We start from the raw sequence: 23512 nt of genomic DNA, 5'->3' as shown, positions 1-23512 counted from the left end.
TTAGGTGTCTACAGAAGCCCCCACTTTGACTGAGTTTGTAGAAACGTTAGTTTCGAAAACGATAGTGAAAGTAGTCGATAGAGACGGAGAATGATTTAAGACGTTCTGCGATCCTAAATCATTCTTTATACGCCGATACCTGCAGAAAAATGTTAGTTCTACAGATAAAAGAGTAAAGGGATAGAATACGTATCTGGCACCAGTGTGTCGGTGACAAACGAATTTGGCAGCATCCTAAGCTTGAAGGAATCCACCGAGTGACATTTTTTGAAATGCTTCCCATGCTTGAGGAAAGCCGACTGAAGAGTTTGGTACCTTTTTAAGCCTGAAGAAAGCTACCGGATGATACTTTCCATGCCTGAGGAAAGTTGACGAACGAATTTGGTGTCATTCTATGCTTGAAGAAATCCACCGCTAATGCCTTCCATACTTGAGGAAAGCCGACAAAGGAATTTTGTGGTTTTCTATACTTGAAGAAAAATCCACTGACGATGCTTTCCATGGCCGAGGAAAGCCGACTTGGCGGTTTTCTATACTTGAAGAAAAATCCACCGGTAACGCTTTCTAAGCCTGAGGAAAGCAGACTTGGCGGTTTTCTATACTTGAAGAAAAATCCACCGATAACGCTTTCCAAGCCTGAGGAAAGCCGACTTGGCGGTTTTTTATACTTGAAGAAAAATCCACCGATAACGCTTTCCAAACCCGAGGAAAGCCGACTTGGCGGTTTTCTATACTTGAAGAAAAATCCACCGATAACGCTTTCCAAGCCTGAGGAAAGCCGACGATTGCTGAAAATTGATAAGTGTATGGTGGTTTGATTATCCCCGAACGTGGGCCGCAGATGATTCACAATTTTAAGCCGATTATCCGACAATATTAAATGCTTAAAATGACGAAAAATAGGCTTTGACGCTTGCCAGGGGTAAAATGGTAATTTTAGTCCCCCTTAAATATCAGTTGGGATTTTCCGCGTAACTGTAGCGAAAAATAATCGCCCAATAAACATGAAAAATCAGCCAAACTAGTCAAAAAGCCAAGAATATTTCCTGACCAAGCTCAGTTTTGCTGCGACACGTCATCAGGTTCCCGTGACACGGTCAGGTATTCCCGTCAGACGGGACTTGTATCCCGTGTCACGGGACTCCTATTTTTTTCTTTTTTTCTTTTTTTTTACTTTTTCGCTGTTTGAACCAGTCAAAGCAACGGCCACTTTTGCTCTTTTTTTGTCCTTTTCTGTATATAAATTTGCGTGCTTGTTTTCACCATTTCACCATTTTACACTTCTTCTTCACACTTGCTTTCACACTTTACCATTCTTGCTTTTTTCTTACCAAAAAATGCCGCGCCACGCTTGAGGTTAACCGCCGGTCGTCGAAGCTCGCCGTGACACGGTAACAGCGACCGTGACACAGTTAGTCTGATTTTTTCTTCTCCCCTTTTTTGTTTTGCTGCGGTTTTTTGGCTACTGTACTGCGCCGCTACTGTTTCTATCCCGGAGCTGCCGCCCAGATTGTCGGAGCTCCGTCAGGCTTGAAGGTCGCCGTGACACGATTAGTCTTGACCGTGACACGGTTAGTCTTGCCCGTGTCGCGGCAGCTGCGCTGGTGGCCGGAACACATTTTCGAGTTTTGGAGTTCGAATTTCACCAATTTTGTTGTAATTTCTCGATCTTCTCTTCATTTTCGACCCTTTACAAACATTCATGTAAGTTCCCTTTGATTTTTGCTTTGAATTTGCTTCACATAAACAATTTTGTGACAAACCCTAAAAAATCAATTTGGGGGTTTTTTATTTTAACGCTTTATGTTGAAATTCTTGCTATGATTTTACTTGTATATGTATACATGTGTGTTTGTGAGAAATTTGAGACAAAAATTGCATGATTTGATGGAGAATTGAGCAAATCACCATTTTTGGGCGCTACTTTGTGAAATAATGTTCATGTTTTGAAATGGTGAAAAAATGGTGGTGAATCTTGTGAAATGATGTGTTGATTCATATTTTGCATATGTACTATATTGTCATGGAGAACATAGTATCATGCGGCTAGGAGAACTGTAGTATTAGTTTGGAGAAACTAAATACCATAATTTTGCTAATTTTTAGCCTTGAGGTAAAAATTTAGCATATAATTCAATAAACAACTAAATAACTTAGGAAATGATGCCAAGTATTTAGATTTTTATTATGATAAATACGCAATATAAAATGTTTAGGAAATGATGCTAAACACTTAGATTTTAATAAAATTTAGCATATAATTCAATAAACAACTAAATAGCTTAGGAAATGATGCTAAGTATTTAGATATTTATTTTTTATTATAAATATGCAACTTAAAAATGTTTAGGAAATAATGCTAAACATTTAGATTTTTATTATAGCATGCGTAGACGACGAGATTGCGACCTTTCTACCCGCGGCCGGCGTCGGGCTTTTCGGGAGGACATTCCCACTGTCCCTGAGGGCGTGGACGACGACGTCTTGGAGTCCGAGCCTCGGACTTCTACGATTAGGGGGAGGTGGGTTCCACCTCCGTGGACCCCAGACCAGTTGGTTTTCTGCCGTGAAAACCACGTCTCTCACTGCGCACTCTCCGGCATAGTCGATGGCACACTCCGCCAGCATGGTTCCGGGGCCAGTGATTTGATCCCTCGACTTTGCCAGGTCATTACGGGGGATCCTGCTACGAGCGCCCTATGGGAGTCGTCTGGCTTGGTCGATTTCAACGCGGCGGTTGTAGGGTTTCGCAGCCCCCGGGGTTGCGGCGCGACGGTCGTTCGCGCATTGTTGGAGTATTTCTGGGATACTACCAACACGTTTCACTTTTCTTGGGGGGAGATGACGGTGACCCCCCTGGACTTCAGCATGATCAGCGGGCTGCGCTTTACTGGCCGGGCAGTGGGCCAGATGTCTGATCTATCTTGGACATCGGCTGAGGTAGCTGATTTGTTGGGTCCGGTCGTTTAGCACATCAGGACCCGACCGGTGTCTCGAGGTGGTCCTAGGAGTGGACGATCGGAGTCGGCTTCAGTTCTTGCTCGCGGCTTCGATATGGAGGATACGATGGCCGAGCGGCGAGTGCAGATCTTCATCTTGATCCTGATCTCTATGACAGGAGTTCATGCGTGCTCCTCTGCTACCTCCCCTCTTTGGCCAGGATTCCCGAGATAGGATCCTACAGCTGGGCCAGTCTTAGGTACGCAGATCTTCTTCTATCTTTACGTCATGGCTGCCGTTAGCTGAATGACGAGTCCCCTATCACCGTTTACGACATGTGGAGAGTCGGAGAGGTGATGATCTTTTCCCTTCTTGTTTCATTTCATCTTGTTCGATTTGTGTGCTGAATGTTATTTTTGTTGTTGCTATGGTATTACGAGTACTTCCCAGGCTTGGCGCCTCATTGGCGTCGGGGAATGGTCCATGACTTCCCCGTCGGAGCCAGCTGGCGTGACCGAGGAGAGTCACGGGTGGAGTCTGTTCCGGCGCTTCGTGGGCTACTACGCCGAGGCACCTCTTCCGTTGGCGTAAGGATTACCTTTGTTGCGTTTTTTCCTTCTGATGTTGTTTCTGTTGTTTCACGCCTAACTTTTTATGGTTTCCAGGTTCCCATCGATGTCCAGTATCATCCTTGGGCCGGGATGACTGATCTACCCGAGGCCCTACGTCATTCAGTGTACCGTACAATTTTGGTTGGTACTGGGCGCTTCGTCTGGTTTTTGGGGGAGCAAGTCGTCCGTCAGCATAGCAGCGATCGTTTTGTGGTGCCTTCATCCCCGCCAGAGTCGATGCTGGACTCCCGCTTGATCAGAGGGTTGATCAACAGGGGAGAGCGCTACACTCTTCCGTGGCAAGAGCTCGTTCACATGGAGAGCGACTACGTGCGGGATTTTCTTCCCTCTCTGGCTCCTCCACCCCGTCTTCCCGAGGTATGATTTCTTTCGAGAATCTTCTTTGCTAGTCTCTGTTTTAAATAGTCGAATAACTTGATTATTCGATCATATTTTCAGACGACCATCCACCCTGTGGGGAGGATTCAGATTCCTCCTCAGTCTGTCCGCTACCCTAGGCCAATTGGTATCACGGAGGACCATATTGCTGACACGCCAGAGTGTTATAGACAGGCGCAAGAGTCAGTGCCCGAGGTTTTTGAGCCGGTGAGTTTTCTTCGACGCATTATCCACTCTTTTAATGCTGCTTATTACTGATTTTCCTTTGTTTTATCCTCAGCCTAACCGCCCGGAGGTGATGGAAATTATGAAGCTGGTGGACGCGTTGAAGTATTGCATCATCAAGCTTCGGCGTGGTGCGAGTTGTCGGAGCTCTAGCGACGTTCTTCAGGTATCACTTATTTTTTTCATTTCTGCCATTTGTTTTATTTTGCATCATTGACACCTTTTGATTTTGTGTTTTTCAGGAGCAGCAGAGGTCCCGCTCGCGCTCGAGGCCCAGAGGCTCAGACGAGGAGGAGATTGGTCGTGGTAGACGATCTCCTGAGGCTCACCGGCGTTCTCAGCGAGAGCCTCAGACTACTCAGCCATTCCAGGAGGCTCAGTGGCAGCAGGGTCAGTCTTCTCAGCGTCCGTCATTTTCACAGCCTCCAGTTCCTGAGTTTGGGTCTCCTTTGGATCCTGGTTCATTCTCGGCTCCATTATCCGGGATTCCTGCACCACTGTCGGGCTTGTTCTCGGTTCCGATGTATGGGACGATGCCTTCGCCGACGATTCTAGTATCTTTGGGCCAGTCTACTCCATTTTCAAGTTGGACGGGTCCTGCCTTGAGCTTAGCTACTGCCGGGCCTACGGGGACTAGTAGGGACGCTACTCCCCATACTCGGATGGTCGAGGGACTCTTTGGTTCGTCGTTCCCATACACACAGGGAGGTCCACATGCACAGGGTCAAGATGAGACTGATTCTGATTCTAGAGATTTTTGACCGAGGGTTTTTGTCCATACTGTGATGACACTTGACACATTTATGTATTACGACTCTTTGTACATTATTTACAGTTTATATATCTACTATTGTGTGTGTTAGTGTGTGTTTGAGACTCTTGTGTGTGATTGTGTACTTATTAATGACATGACGAAAAAACATAAGTGGAGTAATGGAGGTTACCGACCTTCCCCAAAAAAAAAGAAATAAAAAAAAAGACACTCAAAATAAAAATACTTTCCCCAAAAGACAAGAAAAAAATATAAAAAAAAAATATCTTCCCCAAAATAAAAATAAAATAAAAAACAAAAGAAATAAAATCTTAAAATAAAATAAAGATAAAAATAAAAAAAGGTGAGAATTTTATTAGAAATAAAACTCTCAGAAAAGACTAAAAAATAAACGTTAAAGATAAGAAAATACAAAAAATCCGGATAGATACAGAAAAGATGAAAAAATATAGCGCGCAAGGTGCCGTGTCACGGCACTGTTCACCGTGTCGCGGCAAAACCTGCCGTGTCACTGCAAAGATTACCGTGACACGATGGAATTTCCCGTGTCACGGAACGCGTATTATTCCGCGGTTTGTTTTACGCGTGTGAAAAGATTAATTCTGGGCAGTTTCGAGCGCTTTTGCTATAAAATAAGACCAGATTATTCATGATATGCATAATTACAAAACACAAAATAATTTAGAATTTCATATTTCAATAATCATGTCTCAGAATTTTGATAATACGTTGCGCGATTGGTCTTATTCTTTGACCAATGCTGAAAAAAGAGAGTTAGAATTATTTCATGTCAGGGGTTTGCTAGCCCTGCGACATGTAGCTATTGAACATGATTTTCTTAGAGCACCATTAGATTATTATGATTATGATGAAATCTTTCCTCTGCCGGAGGAATTTGGTGCAATCTTTGGAATTTGGTTATGATGAAATCTTTCCTCTGCCGGAGGAATTTGGTGCAATCTTTGGAATTTGGTGACGATATTGAAAAATATTGAAAAATTGGAAGACCTTTGTGGACCGTTTCTGCAAGTGACCAAGCTCCTCCTCCCTTATCTAGTGCATACAAGGCATGGTTGAACCCTAGAAGCAGGAGGGAACGATTCGGATCACGCAAGTCTGACGTAAAGAGTCGTCTTGGAGATAAGAAAGCTCCTCTTAAAGATCGCCTAGGTCCGGGAACACAAGGAATTGAGTTTAAGACTCCTAAGATGCCAAGACAGAAGACATGTGTGAAAGGAAAGGGTAAAGAAAAGATGGTGTATAGGGAGAAGCAACCGAAAATGTCCAAGAAAGGTGAAAGGGGTGAATGTTCGACTAGGGGTGTGACGGTTCGGGCTACAAAAGACACACTAATGGTCAAGGCCGACCTAATTGAGCAAGAAAAGGATGTTCCTAAAGAGAAGAGGGATTAGATCAATAGTGCTTTGCATTTTATAATTTATAATTTTTATTTAATATAAGGCATTTGATGCAAATACTTGTAGTCGCATTTTAATAATAGCACATTTATTTCAGCCTTTAAAATAAAAATTACAATGACTTTTATTAATTATCCGAGTCAAGGAGTCGGACGCAATGGAAGAACGAAAACAAAAACTCGAACAATAAATTCGCAACGAATGGGCCAATAAATAAAACGGGAAACTAAAAATCTGCCGTGTCACGGTCAAAGGGTCCCGTGACACGGTTCAAATTCCCGCGTCACGGCAATTTTTTTTTTTTTGACAGATAGGGGTGACGTGGCACAGAACTATTCTCCCGTCAGACGGGAAGAAATCCCGTGTCACGGGAGTCACAATGTCCTTTTTGCCGTTCAGGGGTTGCCGTGACACGGGAATTTCTCCCGTCAAACGGGAAGAAATCCCGTGTCTCGACATTTTTTCCCCTTTTTTTTTTTTTTCCGTGATGCAATGCTGAACCGACGCGCATATTAGATCAATAGAGGGAGGATTTTTTTTATTTTAAAGTGGTCGGGCCCCCTTGAGGGGTTGCCTACGTATCCTAAAATAGGAATCACGCCAGACGTAGCTCTATTGGGTCATGAACCCATGCGACTAGGCGTAGAATTTCTTGAGTTGATCCAAGTTAGTTAAATTATGGAAGTCATTACCGTCCATGTCTACTAATTGTGCCGCTCCACCAGATAGGATGGCTTTAACAATGTACGGGCCTGACTAGTTCGGTCTAAATTTTCCTCTTGGATCTAACACATTTTTACGAAGTGCCTTAAGCACTAGGTCACCCTCTTTGATATTCCTGGTCTTGACTTTTTTATTAAAATTTCGTGCCGTATGCTGTTGGTAGGTTTGGACATGATGCAAAGCTGCCAAGCGTTTTTCATCAAGCACGACCAGTTCGTCGTATCTTGCTCTAACCCAGTCGACTTCATCTAGTTGGCTTTCCAATGCGATTCGGAGAGAAGGTATCTCGAGCTCGATTGGTTGTACAACTTCGACGCCATAGACTAAAGAGAAAGGGGTAGCCCCTGTCGACGTACGAACAGAGGTTCGATAACCCCAAAGGGCAAAATGTAGCTTACTTGGCCAATCCTTATAATTTTCCGTCATCTTTTCGATGATGGTCTTCACATTTTTGTTGGCCGATTCGACTGCTCCGTTCGTTTGTGGTCTGTAAGGTGATGATCGATGATGTTTGATATGATATTTTTCAACAATTCCGCGCATTCAGCTTGGAAATGTGTTCCATTGTCACTGATCATCTCATGTGGTACCCCATAGCGGCATATAATATTTTTCTCAATGAATTGAGCTACATGTTTTGCCGTCAGCTTGGCATATGAGGCTGCCTCGACCCATTTGGTGAAGTAGTCGATTGCTACGAGGATGAATTCATGCCCCCCTTGTCCTGGTGGTGTGATTTTTCCAATGATGTCAATGCCCCAAGTGGAGAAAGGCCATGGAGAAGTATATGTGTAGAGAAGCGAAGGTGGAACATGCTGTAAGTTTGCGTAGATTTGACACTTCATACATTTCCTAACGTACTCGTGACAATCTCGCTCCATAGTAGTCCAATAGTATCCTTGTCGTTGAATCTTTTGGACTAACATCTTTGCATTCATGTGAGTTCCACATACACCAGCATGAAGGTTTTCCATGGTTTTATGTGCTTCTTTCTTGGCTATACATAAGAGATTCTTTCCCAGTGCGGTTCTCTTGTGGAGTTCTCCCCTGATGAACACATACTGTGAGGCCAGGAGCCTCAAAGCACGGCGTGCCCTTTTGTCAGTATTAGGAGGATATGCTGCTCTTGTCACATAATTAAGGATGTTTGTATACCATGGTTCTTCTTCCTGTGATTTTTGTTCATCATCGAGTGCATGAACATAAGCTGGTTCATATCTCCTCTCTATGGTCAGTGGCATTCTGATCGTGTCAGCTGGAATTCGCACCATTGATGCTAACTTAGCTAGTGCGTCGGCGAACTGGTTTTCTTCTCTTAGCAAATACGTATATTCCACTTCATCTAGTTGCTCCGTGAGAGTTTCCAGATGAGCTTGATACGTAGCGAGACTTTCACTCCTCACTTTCCATCTCTTAGAGATTTGGTTAATGATTAGTGAAGAGTCACCGTAGATTCTGAGTTTCTTGATTCCCAAGGCGACAACTGTTTCTAATCCCAAAATGCATGCTTCATATTCTGCGGCATTGTTGGTGACATCAAAGTCGAGCTTCATGGAAATTGGTATGTGTTCTTCATTGGGCGATACGAGCAAGACTCCCACACCACATCCTTTTTGGTTTGAAGCTCCATCGAAATAGAGCGTCCAACTATCGTCTTCGGTCATGAGTAAATCTTCGTCAGGTAAATCGTACTCATCTTCTTCTTTTTCAGCTTCTTCTAACGGGAAGTCTGCTATGAAGTCAGAAACTGCGGAACCTTTGATGGCTTTTTGTGGCACAAATCTCAAGTCAAATTGAGCCAGATTGACTATCCACCTTGATAATCTGTCGTTGAGTGTTGCTTTCTCAAACAGGTATTTGAGAGGATCCATCTTAGACAGGACATGCACCGTATGACTGAGCATGTAATGTCTTAGTTTCTGTGCGGCCCATACAAGTGCGAGACACAACTTCTCGAGAGGCGTGTATAGCGTCTCATATCCTTGGATTTTCTTGCTCAGGTAATAAATTGCATTCTCCTTGCTTTCGATCTCTTGTGCTAGCATTGCCCCCATCGTTTCTCTTGTGACCGTAAGGTAGAGTCGAAGAGGAAAGTCAGGTATTGCTGGCGCTAGCACGGGTGGGTTTGCCAAATACTCTTTGATTTTGTCGAAAGCCTTTTGGCAGTCATCATCCCATGTGACTGGGACATTCTTCTTGAGCTTCTTGAATATAGGTTCACATATTGCTGTGAGCTTTGATATGAACCTGCTTATGTACTGCAACCTTCCAATGAAGCCTCGAATCTCCTTCTCGTTTTTGGGTGGTGGCATGGCCATGATTGCTTTTACTTTTGAAGGATCTATTTCAATTCCTCGAGAACTGATCACATATCCAAGTAATTTGCCTGACGTGACTCCGAATGCACATTTTGCTGGATTTAATCTCATGTTGTACTTACAGAGTCTTTCAAAAAACTTGCGAAGTGCGACGATATGGCTTGGGCGATCCTTAGACTTGACAATCATATCATCGACATAGACCTCCACTTCTTTGTGCATCATGTCATGTAAGAGTGCTGTAGCTGCTCTTTGGTAGGTGGCACCCGCGTTTTTCAACCTGAATGGCATATACCGTATAGCAATATGTACCCCACTGTGTGATGAATGTGGTTTTCTTCATGTCTTCTTCGGCCATCAATATCTGATTATATCCGGCGTAACCATCCATGAATGACAGGAGTGCATGGTTTACTGTATTATCGACCAGAATGTCAATGTGAGGTAGAGGGAACCCATCTTTTGGGCTTGCTTTATTGAGATCCCTGTAATCAACACACATTCTGACCCTTCCATCCTTCTTTGGAACTGGAACCACATTTGCTATCCATTCCGGATACTTGGATACTCTGATGAAACCTGCGACCAATTGCTTCCGGATTTCTTCTTTGATTTTGAGAGCCACATCTGGTTTCATTCGGCGCGGCTTTTGTTTAACAGGCTTCATACCTGGAATGAGTGGTATCGTATGTTGAGCTATATCCCTCTCAATTCCTGGCATATCTTGATATGACCAAGAAAATACATCAACAAATTCACTAAGCAAGTTAATTAGTTCTTTGCGTTCATCTTGACTTAGTGTTAATCCGATTTTTACTTCTTTAACAGTCGTATCATTGGAAATATTAACTGTTTATAAATCTTCAATAACTGCTATTTTATTTTCTTGTTCTTCCATTTCTTTTATTATTTCTTTGTCATTTTTATCATTAGCAAAGCAATATTGATCAGGGCTAGGGGAATGGCACGCGTCGTAAGAAAAGGTATTCATTTCATTGAATTTATTGGCTAATACATCAAGAGAGGCAAGGTTGGCTGCGACCTCACCAGAATTATTAGGACTAGGAAGAGAGGACTCAACAAGAGACTCAGGGCTGAACTCTATAGCAGAAAGAGGGTCGGCCTCAAACTCTAAGGACTCATCTATAGACTTAGACTCAGACTCAGACTCGGACCCAGACGATTCAGACTCATCAAACATAGGACCTTCGCCAGCGGTTATTTTCAACTTCTCTCCACTCGGCGTAGTGATCCTCAATGTCTTGCGCCATCCCCTTGAAATGTTGTCAGCTTGGACGATTAACTTGGAGGGGTCGAAATCCTTGTTTTCTATGACGGCTTGAACGAGCTCGGAGTTATCATAGCAGACCGGCTTGGATTCATTTTTCTCCATTCCAAAAAGAAGATTGATTCCCAGATCATCAGAGTTCAGGCTAGCTGACTTCTCGGCTGTGGAGAGCTCTTCATCGATGAAGCCACAATCGAGGAATACCTCGAATCCCGGTTCACGGATCCCATTATGGACAAATGGTTCAGGGAATTCATAGCATGGGAAGTCTTCCCCTTCTTTGATGTACTGGCCATTGAGGGTGAACGGATATGGATCCATGGCCATTTCCGTCTTCGTGATTCGAGCGTTGTTGCGAGCTTTCATTTTCAATGCAGCTTGATTGAGATGTTCTTTGTTGGCTCGAATCCCAAGCCGAAAGTATCCTTCTTGAGCGCACTAGGATGGCCCCAAGATTTAGCCATTTTCTTCTTAAGCCCAAGGGTCACTCTAGGGAAGTGACCTTGCTTCTTCAGAATGGCGTTGATACTGGTGTTTGAATAGGGATCGAAGTCGAGATGGCACTTTTCCTCTTCTTCGATCACAAGAACATCATCTAGTGAAAACCCCCAAAGATCTTCATCTTCTTCGTCATGTTCAACATGGACGATAGGAGTATCAATAACTTGAATGCGCATAGGAGAAGCATCGATAGTAATCGGAACCCCTCCAACTACGGCTTTCACTTTCTGGTGGAGCGATGACGGAATCGCCTTTAGCTCATGAAGCCAAGGGCGTCCTAACAACAGATTGAAAGAGGCCTTAATGTCCACCACCTGAAACTTGGTGCGACGTTCAATGGCCCCAGTAGTACCCATGGCTTGACGGCGAGTATTATCGTAAGCTCGAATCCCTTGAGTGGAGGGAGTCAACTCTTCATTCTTTATACCCAACTTACTTGCAGTACGGAGTGGGCACACATTGATTGCAGAGCCATTATCAACCAGGCTTATAGGAACATTCATCTGCCTACACACTACAGTGAGGTGTAAGGCCTTATTATGTTGGTCCCCTTCCGGGGGTAGATACTTATCAGAAAAGGAGATCAGATTGCTAGTACTCGATAGCTTAGTAGTGAGAAAGTTGACCAATCCTTGAGGAGTCATGTCATCATCAACTCCTATCTTCACCAGAGTATTCATTACATCCTTTCGATGCTCGTGGGAAGTGGCCAAAAGCTTCCATACATTCATCTCCACCTTGGTCTTTTGCAGCTGTTTGACCACATCGCTATTCACAGGGTCGATGGGATCAACTATCGTATTTGATTGTGGTGGAGGTGGAGGTGGGTTAGGTTGTTTCAACCGTCCACTTCTGGTGAGAACCTTGACCTCAAGGTCCCCCCAAACATCTTCACTGGTGCCGAGAGATGAACAAACTATGTCTTTGAGATAGACGTCTTCATCATCGCTATCCCAGATCCCATTCACTTCTTCAGTGCTTGAGATAAACACAACTTTCGGCAGAGGTTCATTCACAGATTGAATGAGTATTGACGGATCAAAGGAGACTTCATCTCCCATGATAGCCAGAGCATCAGAAAGAGGACCTGTTTGAATGTTAGGCTTCTTGCCCCCTGGAAGGACAGGAAGTTGGTTAGCATCAATCAGGTCTTAGATTGCGTCTTTCAGCCTCCAACACTTCTCAGTGTTATGACCCTTTCCTTGATGATACTTGCAATAAGCATTGGGGTCATAGTTAGCGGTCCTATTCTCAGGTCGAGGTTCTGGAAATGGTCCGATTGGCATAATCAGTCCCTGACCATGAAGACGGTCATAAGCAGCATCATAAGTCATTCCCAAAGGCATATAAACCCTCCTTTGCCTTTGGAATCTTTGAGGAGGAGCATTAAGGGCCAGCACATCATTGATGTTGATATTGTTGGTAGAATTATTGGGCTTAGAAGACGAAGAAGAAGGAGTGTCGTTCTTCTTGTTTTTCCAAGTGCTGTTGTTATTGTTGCTACCAACAGACTTTATCAGTTCGTCTTCGATATTGATTCCATCGTATACAGCATCAAAGGTACTTAGAGGCAGAAACTTCAGGTGTTGCTTGTACTTATGAGTCAGGTTGGCAATGAACAAGCGAACCATTTCCTTCCCCTTGGGAGGATCCACCAAGAGCGCAGCTGTTTCTCTCCACCTGCTTAGGTAAGTGGTGAAGCCTTCATTCTCTTTCTGTTTGAGAATAGAGAGTTCACGTTCAGAAGTCTTGGCCTGGATGTTACACTTGTACCGATTCATAAAGCTTTCAGTAACATCTTCCCAGGTCGCGACATGCTTGGATTCCAGAGAATAGAACCACTGTTAACATGCATGTTCTAAGGAAAGAGGAAACACCGTAGGGAAGAGTGTCACATCTACTCCCTTAAGAGCCATAGTTGCAGAAAAAGCCTTCAAATGGAAAAGTGGATTATCAGTAGGCTTGAACTTGGGAATATCAGCAGTGGAAAACTTCTCAGGAAGCTTCTCTCTTATGGACGAGGAGGTGATAGGCTGTTCCACATAAGTGAACTCTTCGGAAATCTTGCTCATTTGTTCCTTGATCTTGTCCATCGCAGCAGTAGTGACACTGTTTTGCTTGTCTTGCTCTACAGTGCTGACTCTAGTAGTGAGTATCTGCATCATGTCAGACAATCTTTCGATTGTCCTGTTGAGGTTCTCGATGTCTTCCTTAGTGGCCATTGGTTGAAAGTAGACTGGAGACGGATCTTGTGGAGATGACTGAGACGGATCTACCCTTGCTTCTTGCCCAAGTGCTGTGACACCGAAACAAACACACCTTTAATGACCAAACTTGACCTTAACCTATCCGGATTAAAAAAAGAATTTTTTTTTATTATTGAAGCTCTAATTATTAAAAAAGAAAACATGGGAGGATACCATCCGACTTACTCCGAAAAAAAAACGACACAAAAAAAGCGAAACTTCCCTAAAATACGGTCAAAAGTGGTGCATGGCGAAAAAAAAGTGTGTGGACATAATATGTGAGTGATTAGGTGAGGTTATAGACGCGTGTTTTGACCGTATAGCTAGACACAACTCAATACTGGACGCAAAAATCGAGAAAAAAGACTGACGGGACACATTCCTGGGCACCGTGTCACGGTGCAGACTAGCGTGACACGGTACAGTCTACCGTTAGTTGGTAGACTTTCCCGTGTCACGGAACTGTTCACCGTGACACGGCAGAACCTGCCGTGACACGATGCGCAGTTCCAGGTCAGTTTTGTGATTTTTTAGATTTTAATCGATTTTAAGTCCGTACTAATTACTATGTGAGAATAAAAACCCTCGGTCATGAGTTAAATAAAAAGATCAAACACATGAGGGTTAGCACCAAACAAACACATAGCATTTAGGCACGATGATGTAAAAAAGTTCGCAACATAAAGTCAAGATCTATGTTCAACTATTGGTCAAGCTTTGGGTGTCAAAAGGGTACCATGGTTAAGAGTTTGGACGCGTTAGCAAGGCAGCCTCCCTTGAGGGTGTATGCCAACGGGCGGCTCCGCGAGTTCGTGATGAAATCGAACTCGACTCCATGGTTTGGGTGAATTTAATGACTCGGATGAACCCTTATTGCCATGAGCGTTTTTGGGTTGATAGAGCTTAAATCCCCCGGGGCTAAGACGCATGTAGAACACATACGCTTTTTCAGAAAAAACGAAGGAAGTCGAATGTGAGAAAAGAAAATAGGCTACCGAGTTGATTTTAGGACTCCCGTGACACAGCAGAAATTCCCGTGTCACGGTACAGTGTATCGTCAGACGGTACACAGTACCGTGACACGGCAGACTCTGCCGTGACACGGCAGTCAGAAAATCTGACTGGTGCCCTGTTTGCTTTTGCGCGCAACCAAGTTATCCAATTTTTCCTACGGGACAGACCTGAATGCGACGTTAAAACGTCTATGCAGATGCAAAAATGCCAAATTAATCACAGGAATATTTTTTTAAGAATCTTTCAAGTCTCATCCACTCATCTTAATTAAATACCGATCACTCAAATCGATAAATAATTAAGAATCCTCCTCAGTGGAGTCGCCAAATTGTAGGCGTCGTTCGAAGTGCGCCTACATAAAAGCATGTTGTGAATATGCTTGGCACTCATAGAAGTGGGAATTGACATATACGATTAGGGACAAAAAACTAGGAAGCCCCCAACAAGTTTTTAAGGAACTTGTAAACCGTTCACGGATCATAAAAAGGCAACCACGATAAGGGACAACGATAGGCAACAACGATTGACCCGTGAAGGTTACACCCCATTCATAATCCATGAGATTACTAACTCCATATTGTTCGGAACCACGAAAGGAGGATCGGGGATGATGGTACGAAGTGAGTCATGGAGTCACATTCGCCCATATTAGCCTCTACTCGATTCTTATATTGAAAAGCATTCCTGTGATCTCAAAGGCATACAAACAATAATTCAATTCGCTCCAAACTATTATTTAACTAAATTGGTTTAACATTAATGCACACATAATTCTAAAAATTTGGTGATCACTTGAATTAATAATAAGATTAAAAGGAATCCTAAACCGGTTGTCCAAATTATCTTATTAGGCGTGATTTTCAATTACATATTCCCTTTAAACATGCAATATGGTGATCATAAAAATAATAATAGAATACACATTAATATTAAAACCAATTTAATCACAATCCAACAACATAAAATTGTTAGAAAAATAATAATAATAATAATAAAAGAGCATGATCCTTACTTTGAATCTGTTTGCTTGCAACTACAAAATAATAAACGAGTTAGTAACTTCAAGGAAATAATAAAACAATAACTAAATTAAATTAAATAAAATAAGTTTGATTTTGGGGTCAAACCCTCAAACAATTCTACCTTTCACGCCTTGGCTTAAGGACAGAACCTCGAGTGAAATATGGACTCCTTTGAGTGCTTGAAGAAGGAATTTTGAAGTGAAAAGGGTAGGCTAGTGTTTAGGTTAATAGCATAGAAGAGAGAAAATAAGAATAATAAAATTCTCGTTTTTCCGTACATCAGAAATGAGGGGGTATTTATAGGGAAAATGTGCTGAAGGAGCACACGGAACCCTAAAATGATAAAAACCCTAAAAAGGTATCCCGTGACACGGTCAGACTGTACCGTGACACGGTTAGACAGTACCGTCAGACGGTACACTTTCCCGTGACACGGTCAGTTTTGGAGTGACGCGGGAAATTTTCTGAAAATGGAATGAAAAACGCGTTAAGGGTTTACACGGAAAGGACACGGAACATCCCGTGTCACGAGAGACCTCCCGTGTCACGGGAAGTCCCACCGTCAGACGGATAGGGTTCTCGTGACACGGTCAGGCTGTACCGTGACACGGTAAGTTCCATTCCATTTTTCCGTCTAAATTCATTTTTAACCCTAATTTCTTTCGGCTTTTTAAGTGCTGATTGATAATTTTGGGCTTTTTTAGACTTTTATTATTTGGGCTAAAATATGAAAATAATAAAAATAAATAAAATATTTGGGCTAAAAATAAATAATAAAAAAAATAAAAAGGTTTGGGCTTAAAAATAATTAATAAGCTTTGGCTGAAATTAAAACTATGCTTTTACAAAACATCAAGACTAAACCATGGACCTTTCAAAAGTATGAATAAAATAAGATTTTTTAAGCACTCTCGGGATTAAATACTAAACCCGACCAATAGTGGTGGTAAAAGGTTATTTATCATCGGGTTTGGTTTTGGGGAGACATTTTTAGGTGTCTACAGACTCCAATCGGTGTAATTTTTCACCACCTCTTCAATGATTTTGAGTGCTTCCAATGGTGGCTTGTTCATGAGTGGACCACCCGATGCTCCATCCAATAGTATGCGATCTGCCATCAAGAGACCCCTATATAACCTATGTAATAAGATCCAAACTTCCATGCCATGATGTGGGCATTGTTTTTGGTAACTCTTGAACCTCTCCCAAGCATCATAGAGAGATTCATCGGGTTCTTGTTGGAAATTTAAAATTTTGGACCTTAAATCCACCGTTCTCCCAAGAGGTATGAACCTCCCAAGGAATGTCGAAGTTACCTTGTTCCAAGTTGTCAATGAGTTCAGGGTCAACTTATCAAGCCAATCACTTGCACTCCCCGAAAGAGAAAATTTGAACAGGCTTAGAAGAATGTACTCTGGAGTCACCCATTTGCCTTCACGGTGCTACAATACCGTGTGAATTGCTTATGATGTGCAATTGGATCCTCGTGTTTTTCCCCGGAAAATTGGTGACCCTCGATCAAGGTGATAAGGGCGGACCTTATCTTAAAGTTATTTTCCTCAGTGGAGGGAGTAACAATCCCACTTGCTTCTTGATATGGTGGAGGGACACCAAACTCTGTCCAATTTTTGTTAGGTTGAGCCATTTTGAATTTGTGAAGAGGTGGAGAAGTTGGAGATCTTGTCCTTGGTGATTCTAATGGAGTGGTGTCTCCACTAGATTCACTAGAACTAGAATGATCGGAATTAACCACCACTTGTGGCTCACTTGAAGTAGCACCACTAGCTATCGCCCTCTTTTCTCTTTGATTGCCCTTACCACGTTTTCAAGCTCAAGGTTTCACGACACAATAGGAAGTGTCCTATAGCTGCGTTTGGGCATTAAAAAAAAGACTGGATGGGAGATTTGTAGTTTAGTCAAAGAAAACAAAGAAAAATAAAGCAATAAAAGAACTAGTCTCACATATTTCACAAGTAACTCAATGCTTAACGCCATTCCCCGGCAACGGCGCCATTTTGGTAGACGAATACTCAGTCGATGGATAATCACCCTAAACCAAACAATATTTCTACCTAAACCAACCTAAGACAAGTCTAGGGTGAGTAGAGGATCGTATCCACAGGGAAAGGGTAAAGAACACCAAGAGTATGAAACGGTTGTAAGCTAATTAATTCGGTCACAAATTGGGTTTTGATTAGTTAACTTCTATGTAAATTAAAGGAGCGCTAGGGGAAACAGGATTCAACACCAACCAAACCAAGGAATCAAAAACAAGGATAAATTATGAGCACACATGGAATATGTAATATAGGAACTTAACATTGTCTTCTTTCAAAGTTACAACATAAGCATTTCCTAGATTAAGCACCAAAATAACAAGGATTAAGTATCAAGGATAGGAAGTGGGTTTCTAGCTCAAGTTTGTATCTCGATCGTTCCAAATTAGCATGAAGCACAAATAATTGGGATTTCTCACCTAATTACCACACTAAAGCATCCTATCTATTGAAACAAAGCATCCATAATCATGAAATAGGCATAATCTAATTGCACAAGAAAGGACTCACTCCAAAACCCCATCTTTCAATGTGAGTAGAGGGATGAACACATGAGCATAAAGTGACCATCAAAATACACATGCAACAATCAATTCAAGTACAAACAACTATCAATCCAAGGTATAACATGAATAAATACAAGTCAATCAACCATGGCTTGGTTGGGTTGTCACCCAATCCCTAACTAAGAGACTACTCACTAAACATGGTGGAAATTACTCTAAAAATTAAATATAGGGTTTTCATAAATGAAAATAAGCTAGGAGAAAGATTGAACAAGAATGGATTAAACATTGAATAACAAATAAGCAAGATTTAGGGAGAAATTATCAACTCAAAGTAATTAAAAACTGAAAATTAAGAGCAAGTGATAGAGGAAAGAGATTACTTAGCAAGCTTCAAATTTGACTAATTGTTGAAATTGATGGAACAAACTTCCAGTAATTCTTACAAATGATTGAGTATTTGAGAAACTAAACTAAGGGATGGGAAAACTATGCACTAATTAAGAAAATAAACCTAAGGAAGTTAAGAGAGAAGAAGATCCGTACAAATGAGTTCAAGGGTGGTATTTATAAGAACCCCAAATAAAAAGACGGAGAAAACAAGAATCGGGTTCAATTGCAGTTCTGCACGGGCGTGCAGCACTGTGCACGGTCGTGCAGAGCTAGATAGTAGAAACAGATTCTACTGTCTTGAGCCCTGCAACTTACACGGGCATGCAGGGTTAAGCATGATCGTGCCTATGGTTCTGCACAGGCGTGCTTGATGTTGCACTGCCGTGCAGAACTGGGCAGAAGACTTCTACATTCAAGAACACCCCTGCACAGTCGTGCAAGAGTTAGCACGGTCGTGCAAGATCTTCTTGGCCTTGATTTCTTTTCTTTCTTTGATCTTGCTTCTTTCTTCTTTCGATTTGCTTCACTCCATTTCCTCATTGCTCAAAATTCCTTGCATACTTCCCGAGGTGCTTCGTAGTTGTAGACATCCATTTGTGTCTCCCCAAAACCAAACCCGGTGATGAGTACCTTTCACGTCGAATCATAATCGAATGAAGCGAAAGTGGGGAAAGTCTAGTGTTGCGGAAAGTTTTTATCTTCTTTTCGTCTTCTCTCTGTTTTTGAAAACTTTATTTTAAGAAAACAGCCAATCCAGTTTTGTTGGTCCATGATATGGGTCCAATAGTAGTGTAGTTGGATGGGGCTTACAAAGACCTTTCCAACGATATATTATAAGCCCAATTCCGATGAATATTGAGGAAGTTATGGCCAATTTACTAAACTGGGCCCGGTTTGAGCTTTATATGCGGCCCAATGATCTTGGGGAGGGCCTAATATGATTTATCATTCCTAATGCAATTAGGAATGGTTTTAGTCTTCTAGATTCTTCTAGAAGGTTCTTTTCATTCCTAATTCAATTAACATTGATAAATTGACTTTTGTTGACTTTTCAGAGTTTTAATCAAAATCAAATAGTATTTTCGAAGAAATTATATTATTTTATCCTCCAGTACGGTAAACTTATCGGATTTTCGAAAACGTGTTGAAATCAAGCTTGGCGTCCAACCCCCTAGCGCCAGGCGCTAGTGCTGGTGCCTGGCGCCAACTAGCCATGGTTGGCGCCAGCTCTGTTTCCTGAGCGTCAGACTCTGTTTTGTTAATTTATCTTTTTTGGCTGATTTTCTCTATAAATATCGTATTAAAAACTCCGTTTTCATTCACCAATTTTCACCAATTCATGATCTACATCTACATTCACCTACAATCAGTTTTCATTCATCAAGATTCATCATACATTCATTAGCATTCTTTAATTCTCTCTCTCTCATCTCTCTCCTCCTAAACTTGGTTTTTCTCATACAAAATTTCGCATTCATTAGATCTAGAAACACCTAGCCATATTCAAAGTTGCCTTTGCCCTAGATGTGAAAGGTTTAATTTCTAAGGGTTTGGTCCCAAATCTCTCTTTTAATTATTTAATTTAACTATTGATTATTATTTTTCTTGAAGTTACTAATGCGTGTATTTTGTTATTAGAAAGAGGTATGAGGCATTTAATTGATGTTATGATCATGTTTACATTGTTATTATGATTCCTAGTATCATGTCTAGGGTAATTTTAACGTTAAATATGATTGCTACGATGCTTCCTATGTTCTTTCAAATATTTATGATTGTTAGTATCATGTTAGGGTTAAAGGTTTGATTTTTATTGCTTAGTGACATGCTAGGGTCTGTTATTAATCTTGTTAGTATCATGCCTAGGATCTTGCAATTATTATGCTTTAATATTAACATGAACATGATTATGATTATAATCGTTATAATTTATGATTATGAATATTATTATTATTATTATTATTTTGATGATAATTATTTTATTTATGATGATATTATTATTATTATAATTATCATTCATGATATTGATTATTTATTGTGTTGCTTGATTATTTATATTTATTGCTTGATCACGCCTTTTATGCATGTTTAAAGGGAATTTGGTACTTGTAATCACGCTTAATAAGATAATTAATAATCTTGTTAGGGTTAATGTGATTATAATTCAAGTGATCGCCAATAATAGTTTATTTGTGCATTAAATTCAACCAATATAGGTAAACAGGTTTAGGGTTAATCCTATTGATTGTATGTTAATTAAAAAGCGCACATGAGTACGATCAGAATAAAGTAGAGGCCTATTATTAGGGCAGGTTCAATCTCTTTTAGGTTGGATTTGTACCATCATCCCCGAAACCTTATTTAGTTCATGACCTTATGGAGTTGACGATCTCTTGGATCGTTAAGGGGTGTAACCTTCACCACGTGAACGGTTTACAAGTTCCTAAAAAACTTGTTGGCGACTCTTTTGCTCTATCTTCTTCCCTTTTGGACGCCACCGTACTTTAGTGTATGATCACAGTGGATTTCAAGCTAATGGGATTTTAAAGGCTTGAAAATATTCCCTACAGTTTTTGGCGACTCCGCTGGGGAGGATTTCTATTTTAATTCCTGAATTTGTTTCGACAATGATTTAGAATGAGTGGATGAGACTCGAAACGTTCTAAGTATTTCATGTGCGTAATTTTGATTAACATATTGTCATATGCATAAAAAAGATCTCATTGGAAAGACCATCCGTAATGAGTTAAAAACATAGAATTTTACATGTAGGAAATTTGAGAAATATCTTTCACAACTAGGACCGAAATAACACCGCGCGAAACTGGAAAATTTTATCCAGCACAGAAAGCTGCTGAGGCATGTGGGAAGTAGCGTTAGAGGCCAGAGCTTGGCGCCAGTGTTTTAGTTGTAGCGCCAGACACCAATATTGGCGCCAGGCGCTACAGTTAAAATCTGGCGCCAGTCTCTGATTGCTGGCGCCAATTTCCCCCAATACCAAGTCAGAAATATGCGTTCTAATTTCGACCAGTTTTTCGTATTGTTTGCTCGATCCTACTTCCTGATTGAATTTTTTCTCACTTTTCTGAAACCCATATGTGTTCTACATATGGACATAACCCTCTGGGAATTCATGCTCCATCTACCCGATTGAACGCTCCATGCAACAAAGGGTACATCCGAGATGTTGAATTCACCAAACCATGGAAGCGAGTTTTTTTTTTTTCAAAAACTCGCGGTGTCCCATCCACTCGCGCCAACCCTTCACGGTTAGACTTCTGCGCGGTGCGTCTGGACAATTAACCATGGACCCTCTTTGACTAAACCATATCCCGAACTTTAGAGAACTAGAGCCATGGTTAGGTTGCGAACGCATTGCATCATATTGTGCCTACTTGACTAATTGTGCATTATTTGTTGTGCATATATATTCTATGTTTTTCTTGACCGTTTGTTGTCTTGTGTTGAGATTAAATAAATTAATGACTTAAAGAACTTTGCCTAATTAATTAATTATTTAATTTGAGTCAATAAAGTCTAATTTTTTTTTAATCGGAATTGACCTAGTACGACTTTAGGCATACCCCAGTTGACTAATAACACCGAAAACAGTCCCAGACCGACGCTCAACTATTGGCGCCAAGATCTGAGCTGTAGCGCCACACTATGGAGTGTAGCGCTTGACGACAGCTATGTTGTCTGGCGCCAAGCTCCACAGTGTGACGCCAGTCCTGTCGCTTGGCCGACAGTTCGGATTATTGGTCGAGTCATCACCTAGGGTCTAATTAACCAGTTTGCTAATTAATTCGGTTAGTTTTCGCTGTCAATAACACCTTGTCGAGTCATTAATCGAGTCTTAGTCACATAGTCTAGCCACATTGTCATGACACAAGTCTGAACGCATCATCTACACTCACTAGTCTTGGCACACACTTTGAGTACACATCACCATGACCATGTCTTAGGTTCATGCATGAGTCGGTTCTTTTTCCGTCATTTGAGTTGGGGGGTACATTCTATTCCTAATTCTTCATATCCCTCCACCTCCATCATCTTTTTCTTTTTTCACATTCTATTCCAATCTCTCTTCACTTCCTCCATCCATCACATGTTGAATAAAGTTTGAGTCAAATAATTAACAATGAATATCCCCAAATTCCTTTTCCACAGTACTGGGTCGAGGAGAGAAGGGCGATTAATCAAGGACAACACCTTTGTTCAAGTCTTACTTATTGATAAACCGATTCGTCAAAAGAGGAAGGCTAAGAAGATAATAACAACTCAAGAGGAAGTTAATGAACTTAGGAGTCAATTGACTAACGTGACTGAGACGCTGAAGCTACTCGCACTTAGGGTTGATGATCCCGTGAAGCAACAACAGATGAACCTCATGCAAGAGAGTCTAAGAAAGCTATCTAGTGACTATAAATTTTAGGGCATGAGTTCACAAGGGGTCTCGCTGGACAAGGAAATTCTTCCTCATAAGTTCAACGCCACTGACATCCCTAAATTCAAGGCAACAGATAACCCTTACTTCCATCTAAGAGCTTTCGAAACTATAATGAACATTAAGGGTATCGATAAGAAGGTTTTCCCCTCTCTATTTCCACTATCTCTTGAAACTGTTTGCCAACAATGGTTCTTCTCCCTTGACAAGGAGAAAACCTCTACCTGGGAATCGATAGTAAACGCTTTCATTGATAGGTACAAGTGCAATATTCAAGTTGAAACCGATCATAGACAACTTGAGATGCTAAGACAAAAAGAGAATGAAGGTTTCACTTCTTTCTTTAATAAATGGAGGAAAACTTCCGCCAAGATGATTGAGGTCCCCACCGAAAAGGAGTCTGTGAGGATGTTTATCAAGAATCTCCAAGAAAAGTGTTTAAAGCACTTAAAATATCAACACAACTTGAATACTTTCAAAGCCGTTTATGACATCGGAATTGAAATTGATGATGATCTCGCAAAGAAAAAAGCTACTAACAATAGCAACCACGGTGGCTGGAAAGGAAAGAAGAGTGACAATCCTTCTTCTTCCGAAAACGCCCACTCTAGTAATAATGTTAGTACCTTTGA

Source organism: Chenopodium quinoa, unplaced genomic scaffold (assembly GCF_001683475.1).
Source record: "Chenopodium quinoa cultivar QQ74 unplaced genomic scaffold, ASM168347v1, whole genome shotgun sequence".
Classification (NCBI taxonomy): domain Eukaryota; kingdom Viridiplantae; phylum Streptophyta; class Magnoliopsida; order Caryophyllales; family Amaranthaceae; genus Chenopodium; species Chenopodium quinoa.
The sequence above is the reverse complement of the archived record's forward strand: the minus strand, read 5'-3'. Positions refer to the sequence as shown.